This window comes from Ambystoma mexicanum, chromosome 14, assembly GCF_040938575.1.
Source record: "Ambystoma mexicanum isolate Mex_15411 chromosome 14, UKY_AmexF1_1, whole genome shotgun sequence".
In the NCBI taxonomy this organism is placed as follows: Eukaryota; Metazoa; Chordata; class Amphibia; order Caudata; family Ambystomatidae; genus Ambystoma; species Ambystoma mexicanum.
In genome coordinates, this window is record NC_090940.1 from 655,717,117 (window position 1) to 655,725,084 (window position 7,968).

The following is a 7,968-nucleotide window of genomic DNA, read 5'->3' on the forward strand; positions in this document are numbered from 1 at the left end:
GTGTGGGTGCCATGATGCATGTGTGGGTGACCTGCTGCGTGTGTGGGTGCCATGCTGCCAGCTCCTTGGTCAGTATGTGTGGGTCCGATGCTGCCAGCTCCTGGGTCACTTTGGCTGGACCCCATGATGCCAGCTTCTTGGTCTTTGTGTGCAGGCCCCATGCTGCCAGCTCCTGGGTTAGTGTCTGTGGGTGCCAAACTGTGTGTCTGGTGCCATGATGCATGTGTGGATGCCATGCTCCGTGTGTGGATCCCATGCTGCCTGTGGGTCCCATGCTGCCAGCTCCAGGGTCATTGTGTGTGGGCCCCATGCTGCGTTTGTGGGTCACATGATGTGTGTATGGCCCCATGCTGCCAGCTCTTGGGTCAGTGTTTCTGTGTCCCACGCTGCCAGCTCCTGGCTCACTGTGTGTGGGCCCCATGCTGCAGCTCCTGGGTCACTGTGTGCAGGTCCGAAACTGCTAGCTCCTTGGCCACTGTGTGTGGGTTCCACACTGCCAGCTACTGGGTCACTGTATGTGGACCCCATGCTGCCAGCTCATGGGGTACTGTGCGCAGGTCCCTAGCTGCCAGCTCCTGGGTCACTATGTGTGGGTCCCACGCTGCCAGCTCCTGGGTCACTGTGTGTGGGTCCCACACTGCCTGCTCCTGGGTCACTGTTTGGGTGTGGGTCCCATGCTGTATGTTTGGGTCCCATGCTGCCAGCTCCTGGGTCAGTGTGTGGGTCCCAAGCTGCCAGCTCCTCGTTCAGTGTGTGTGGGTCCCAGGCTGTCAGCTCATGGGTCAGTGTGTGTTTGTCCCACGCTGCCAGCTCCTGGGTCACTGTATGTGGGTCCCACGCTGCCAGCTCCTGGGTCACTGCGTGTGGGTCCCACGCTGCCAGCTCCTGAACCAATGTGTGTGGGTCCCACGGTGCCAGCTCCTGGGTCACTGCGTGTGTGTGCCCCATCCTGTATGTGTGGGCCCCATGCTGCCAGCTCCTGGGTCAGTGTGTGGTGATCCTACGCTGCCAGCTCCTGGGTCACTGTGTGTGTGTCCAATGCTGCCAGCTCCTGGGCCACTGTGTGTGTGTGTGTGTGTGTGTGTGTGTGTCCCATGCTGCCTGCTCCTGTTTCAGTATGTGTGTGTGTCCCATGCTGCCAGCTCCTGGGTCACTGTGTGTGTTGTTCCCATATTGCCAGCTCCCTGGTCACTGTGTGTGGGTCCCGTGCTGCAAGCTCCTGGATCACAGTGTGGTGGTCCTACGCTGCCAGCTCCTGGGTCAGTGTGTGTGGTTCCCATGCTGCCAGCTCCCTGTTCACTTTGAGTGGGTCCCAGGCTGCAAGCTCCTGGGTCACTGTGTGTGGGACCCAGGCTGCCAGCTCCTGGGTCACTGTGTGTGTGGGTCCCACGCTGGCAACTCCTGAGCCACTGTTTGTGGGTCCCACGCTGCCAGCTGCTGGGTCACTGTGTGTATGTGTGTCCCATGCTGCCAGCTCCTGGGTCACTGTGTGTGTGTCCAATGCTGCCAGCTGCTGGGCCACTGTGTGTGTGTGTGTCCCATGCTGCCTGCTCCTGGGCCACTGTGTGTGTGTATGGGTTCCACGCTGCCAGCTCCTATGTCACTGTGTGTGGGTCCTATGGTGCCAGCTCCTGGGTCACTGTGGGTGTGGGTCCTACACTGCCAGCTCCTGGGCCACTGTGTGTGGCGCCACGCTGCCAGCTCCTGGGTCACTGTGTGTGGGTACCACGCTGGCAGCTTCTGAGCCACTGTGTGTGGGTCCCACGCTGCCAGCTCCTGGGTCACTGCGTGTGTGTGCCCCATCCAGTATGTGTGGGCCTCATGCTGCCAGCTCCTGGGTCAGTGTGTGTTGTTCCCATGTTGCCAGCTCCCTGGTCACTGTGTGTGGGTCCGCCACTGCCAGCTCTTGGGTCACTTTGTGTGGGTCCCACGCTGCCAGCTCCTGGGTCACTGTGTGTGGGTCCCATGCTGCCAGCTCCTGGGTCAGGCTGTCTGTGTGGGTCCCACACTGCCAGCTCTTGTTGCCAGCTCCTGGGTCAGTGTGTGTGGGTGCCACACTGCCGGCTGCTGGGTCACTGTGTGTGGGTCCCACGCTGCCAGCTGCTGGGTCACTGTGTGTGTGTGTCCCATGCTGCCAGCTCCTGGGTCACTGTGTGTGTGTCCAATGCTGCCAGCTCCTGGGCCACTGTGTGTGTGTGTATGTGTGTGTGTGTGTCCCATGCTGCCTGCTCCTGTTTCAGTATGTGTGTGTGTCCCATGCTGCCAGCTCCTGGGTCACTGTGTGTGTGTCCCATGCTGCCAGCTCCTGGGCCACTGTGTGTGTGTGTGTGTGTGGGCTCCGCACTTCCAGCTCCTGGGTCACTTTGAGTGTGGGTCCCATGCTGCCAGCTCCTGGGCCACTGTGTGTGTGTGTGTGGGTCCCGCGCTGCCAGCTCCTATGTCACTGTGTGTGGGTCCCCTGCTGCCATCTCCTGGGTCACTGTGTGTGGGTCCCTCGCTGCCAGCTCCTGGGCCACTGTGTGTGGGTCCCACGCTGCCAGCTCCTGGGTCACTGTGTGTGGGCCTCATGCTGCCATCTCCTGGGCCAATGTGTGTGTGTGTGTGGGGGGGGGTCCCATGCTGCCAACTCCTGGGTCAGTGTGTGTGAGACCCATGCTGCAGCTCCTGGGTCAGTGTGTGTGTGTGTCCCATGCTGCCAGCTCCTATGTCACTGTGTGTGGGTCCCATGCTGCCAGCTCCTGGGTCACTGTGTGTGTGGGTCCCACGCTGTCAGCTCCTGGCCCACTGTGTGTGGGTCCCACGCTGCCAGCTCCTGGGTCACTGTGTGTGGGTCCCACACTGCCAGCTCCTGAACCAATGTGTGTGGGTCCCACACTGCCAGCTCCTGGGTCACTGCATGTGTGTGCCCCATCCTGTATGTGTGGGCCCCATGCTGCCAGCTCCTGGGTCAGTGTGTGTTGTTCCCATATTGCCAGCTCCCTGGTCACTGTGTGTGGGTCCCACACTGCCAGCTCCTGGGTCACTGTGTGTGGGCCCCATGCTGCCAGCACCTGGATCACAGTGTGGGGGTCCCACGCTGCCAGCTCCTGGGTCAGTGTGTGTGGGTCCCATGCTGCCAGCTCCTGGGTCACTGTGTGTGTGGGTCCTGCGCTGGAAGCTCCTGGGTCACTGTGTGTGGGTCCCAGGCTGCCAGCTCCTGGGTCACTGTGATTGTGGGTCCCACGCTGGCAGCTCCTGGGCCACTGTGTGTGGGTCCCATGCTGCCAGCTGCTGGGTCACTGTGTGTTTGTGTCCCATGCTGCCAGCTTCTGGGTCACTGTGTGTGTGTGTGTGTCCCATGCTGCCAGCTCCTGGGTCACTGTGTGTGTGCCCCATGCTGCCAGCTCCTGGGCCACTGTGTGTGGGTCCTACGCTGCCAGCTCCTGGGTCACTGTGAGTGTGGGTCCCACACTGCCAGCTCCTGGGCCACTGTGTGTGGCGCCATGCTGCCAGCTCTTGGGTCACTGTGTGTGGGTACCATGCTGCCAGCTCCTGAGCCACTGTGTGTGGGTCCCACGATGCCAGCTCTTGGGTCACTTTGTGTGGGTCCCACGCTGCCAGCTCCTGGGTCACTGTGTGTGGGTCCCATGCTGCCAGCTCTTGGGTCACTTTGTGTGGGTCCCACGCTGCCAGCTCCTGGGTCACTGTGTGTGGGTCCCATGCTGCCAGCTCCTGGGCCGCTGTGTGTGGGTCCCACGCTGCTAGCTCCTGGGTCACTGTGTGTGGGTCCCACACTGCCAGCTGTGGTTGCCAGCTCCTGGGTCAGTGTGTGTGGGTCCCACGCTGCCGGCTGCTGGGTCACTGTGTGTGGGTCTCATGATGCCTGCTCCTGGGTTAGTGTGTGTGGGTCCCAGGCTGAGTGTGTGGGTACCATGATGCATGTGTGGGTGCCCTGCTGCGTTTGTGGGTGCCATGCTGCCAGCTCCTCGGTCAGTGTCTGGGTCTCTTGCTGTGTGGGTCCCATGCTGCTTGTCTGGGCCCGAAGCCAACAGCTCCTGGGTCACTGTGTGTGGGTCCCGTGCTGCCAGCTCCTGGGTCAGTGTCTGGGCCCCATGCTGCCAGCTTCTTGGTCTTTGTGTGCAGGCCCCATGCTGCCAGCTCCTGGGTTAGTGTGTGTGGGTCCCAAGCTGTGTTTCGGGTGCCATGCTGCTTGTGTGGGTCCCATGCTGCCTGTGGGTCCCACGCTGCCAGCTCCAGGGTCATTGTGTGTGGGCCCCATGCTATGTGTGTGGGTCACATGATGCGTGTCTGGGCCCCGAGCTGCCAGCTCCTGGGTCACTGTGTGTGGGTCCCATGTTGCCAGCTCCTGGGTTAGTGTGTGTAGGTCCCAGGCTGAGTGTGTGGGTGCCATGATGCATGTGTGGGTGACCTGCTGCGTGTGTGGGTGCCATGCTGCCAGCTCCTGGGTCAGTTTATGGGTCTCTTGCTGTGTGTGTGTGTCTGGGCCCCATGCTGCCAACTCCTGGGTCAGTATGTGTGGGTCCGATGCTGCCAGCTCCTGGGTCACTTTGGCTGGACCCCATGATGCCAGCTTCTTGGTCTTTGTGTGCAGGCCCCATGCTGCCAGCTCCTGGGTTAGTGTGTGTGGGTGCCAAGCTGTGTGTCTGGTGCCATGATGCATGTGTGGGTGCCATGCTGCGTGTGTGGATCCCATGCTGCCTGTGGGTCCCATGCTGCCAGCTCCAGGGTCATTGTGTGTGGGCCCCATGCTGCGTGTTTGGGTCACATGATGCGTGTATGGCCCCATGCTGCCAGCTCTTGGGTCAGTGTTTCTGTGTCCCACGCTGCCAGCTCCTGGCTCACTGTGTGTGGGCCCCATGCTGCCAGCTCCTGGGTCACTGTGTGCAGGTCTGAAACTGCTAGCTCCTTGGCCACTGTGTGTGGGTTCCACACTGCCAGCTACTGGGTCACTGTATGTGGACCCCATGCTGCCAGCTCATGGGGTACTGTGCGCAGGTCCCTAGCTGCCAGCTCCTGGGTCACTATGTGTGGGTCCCACGCTGCCAGCTCCTGGGTCACTGTGTGTGGGTCCCACACTGCCTGCTCCTGGGTCACTGTTTGGGTGTGGGTCCCATGCTGTATGTTTGGGTCCCATGCTGCCAGCTCCTGGGTCAGTGTGTGGGTCCCAAGCTGCCAGCTCCTCGTTCAGTGTGTGTGGGTCCCAGGCTGTCAGCTCATGGGTCAGTGTGTGTTTGTCCCACGCTGCCAGCTCTTGGGCCACTTTGTGTGGGTCCCACGTTGCCAGCTCCTGGGTCAGTGTGTGTGGGTCCCACGCTGCCACCTCCAGGGCCACTGTGTGTGGGGCTCATGTTGCCAGCTCCTGGGTCAGTGTGTGTGGATCCCATGCTGTCAGCTCCTGGTCACTGTGTGTGGGTCCCGTACTGCCAGCTCCTGGGTCAGTGTGTGTGGGTCCCACGCTGCCGGCTGCTGGGTCACTGTGTATGGGTCTCATGCTGCCTGCTCCTGGGTCACTGTGTGTGGGTCCCATCCTGTATGTGTGGGTCCCATGCTGCCAGCTCCCGGATCAGTGTCTGTGGATCCCATGCTGCCAGCTCCTGGGTCACTGTGTGTGGGTCCCATGCTGCCAGGTCTTGGGTCTGTGTGGTTGTGTCCCACACTGCCAGCTCTTGGGTCACTGCGTGTGGGTACCACGCTGCCAGCTCCTGAGCCACTGTGTGTGGGTCCCACGCTGCCAGCTCCTGGGTCACTGCGTGTGTGTGCCCCATCCTGTATATGTGTGCCTCATGCTGCCAGCTCCTGGGTCAGTGTGTGTTGTTCCCATGTTGCCAGCTCCCTGGTCACTGTGTGTGGGTCCCACGCTGCCAGCTCCTGGGTCACTGTGTGTGGGTCCCATGCTGCCAGCTCTTGTTCCCAGCTCTTGGGTCAGTGTGTGTGGGTTCCACGATGCCAGATGCTGGGTGACTGTGTGTGGGCCTCATGCTGCTAGCTCCTGGGTCAGTGTGTGTGTTTCCCATGTTGCCAGCTCCTGGGTCACTGTGTGTGGGTCCCATGCTGCCAGCTTTTGGGTCACTTTGTGTGGGTCCCATGCTGCCAGCTCCTGGGTCACTGCGTGTGTGTGCCCCATCCTTTATGTGTGGGCCTCATGCTGCCAGCTCCTGGGTCAGTGTGTGTGTTTCCCCTGTTGCCAGCTCCTGGGTCACTTTGTTTGGGTCCTATGCTGCCAGCTCCTGGGTCAGTCTGTCTGTGTGAGTCCCACACTGCCAGCTCTTGTTGCCAGCTCCTGGGTCAGTGTGTGTGGGTCCCACGCTGCCGGCTGCTGGGTCACTGTGTGTGGGTCTCATGCTGCCTGCTCCTGTGTTAGTGTGTGTGGGTCCCAGGCTGAGTGTGTGGGTACCATGATGTATGTGTGGGTGCCCTGCTGCGTGTGTGGGTGCCATGCTGCCAGCTCCTGGGTCAGTGTCTGGGTCTCTTGCTGTGTGGGTCCCATGCTGCTTGTCTGGGCCCGAAGCCGCCAGCTCCTGGGTCACTGTGTGTGGGTCCCGTGCTGCCAGCTCCTGGGTCAGTGTCTGGGCCTCATGCTGCCAGCTTCTTGGTCTTTGTGTGCAGGCCCCATGCTGCCAGCTCCTGGGTTAGTGTGTGTGGGTCCCAGGCTGAGTGTGTGGGCGCCATGATGCATGTGTGGGTGTCATGCTGCGTGTGGGTCCCACGCTGCCAGCTCCAGGGTCATTGTGTGTGGGCCCCATGCTGCGTGTGTGGGTCACATGATGCGTGTCTGGGCTCCGAGCTGCCAGCTCCTGGCTCACTGTGTGTGGGTCCCATGTTGCCAGCTCCTGCGTTAGAGTGTGGGTCCCAGGCTAAGTGTGTGGGTGCCATGATGCATGTGTGGGTGCGCTGCTGCGTGTGTGGGTGCCATGCTGCCAGCTCCTGGGTCAGTGTCTGGGTCTCTTGCTGTGTGTGTGTGTGGGTCCCATGCTGCCAGCTCCTGGGTCACTGTATGCAGGTCTCATGCTGCATGTCTGGGCCCCATGCTGCCAGCTCCTGGATCACTTTGAGTGGGTCCCAGGCTGACAGCTTCTGGGTCAGTATGTGTGGGTCCTATGCTGCCAGCTCCTGGATCACTTTGTCTGGACCCCATGATGCCAGCTTCTTGGTCTTTGTGTGCAGGCCCCATGCTGCCAGATCCTTGGTTAGTGTGTGGGGGTCCCAAGCTGTGTGTCTGGTGCCATGATGCATGTGTGGGTGCCATGCTGCGTGTGTGGATCCCATGCTGCCTGTGGGTCCCATGCTGCCAGCTCCAGGGTCATTGTGTGTGGGCCCGATGCTGCGTGTGTGGGTCACATGATGCTTGTATGGCCCCATGCTGCCAGCTCTTGGGTCAGTGTTTCTGTGTCCCACGCTGCCAGCTCCTGGTTCACTGTGTGTGGGCCCCATGCTGCCAGCTCCTTGGTCACTGTGTGCGGGTCCGAAACTGCTAGCTCCTTGGCCACTGTGTGTGGGTCCCACACTGCCAGCTTCTGGGTCACTGTGTGTGGACCCCATGCTGCCAGCTCATGGGGCACTGTGTGCAGGTCCCTAGCTGCCAGCTTCTGGGTCACTATGTGTGGGTCCCACGCTGCCAGCTCCTGGGTCACTGTGTGTGGGTCCCACGCTGCCAGCTCCTGGGTCACTGTGTGTGGGTCCCACACTGCCTGCTCCTTGGTCACTGTTTGGGTGTGGGTCCCATGCTGTATGTTTGGGTCCCATGCTGCCAGCTCCCATGTGTGGGTCCCACGCTGCCAGCTCCTGGGTCACTGTGTGTGGGTCCCATGCTGCCAGCTCTTGGGTAACTTTGTGTGGGTCCCAAGCTGCCAGCTCCTGGGTCACTGTGTGTGGGTCCCATGCTGCCAGCTCCTGGGCCACTGTGTGTGGGTCCCACGCTGCCAGCTCCTGGGTCACTGTGTGTGGGTCCCACACTGCCAGCTCTGGTTG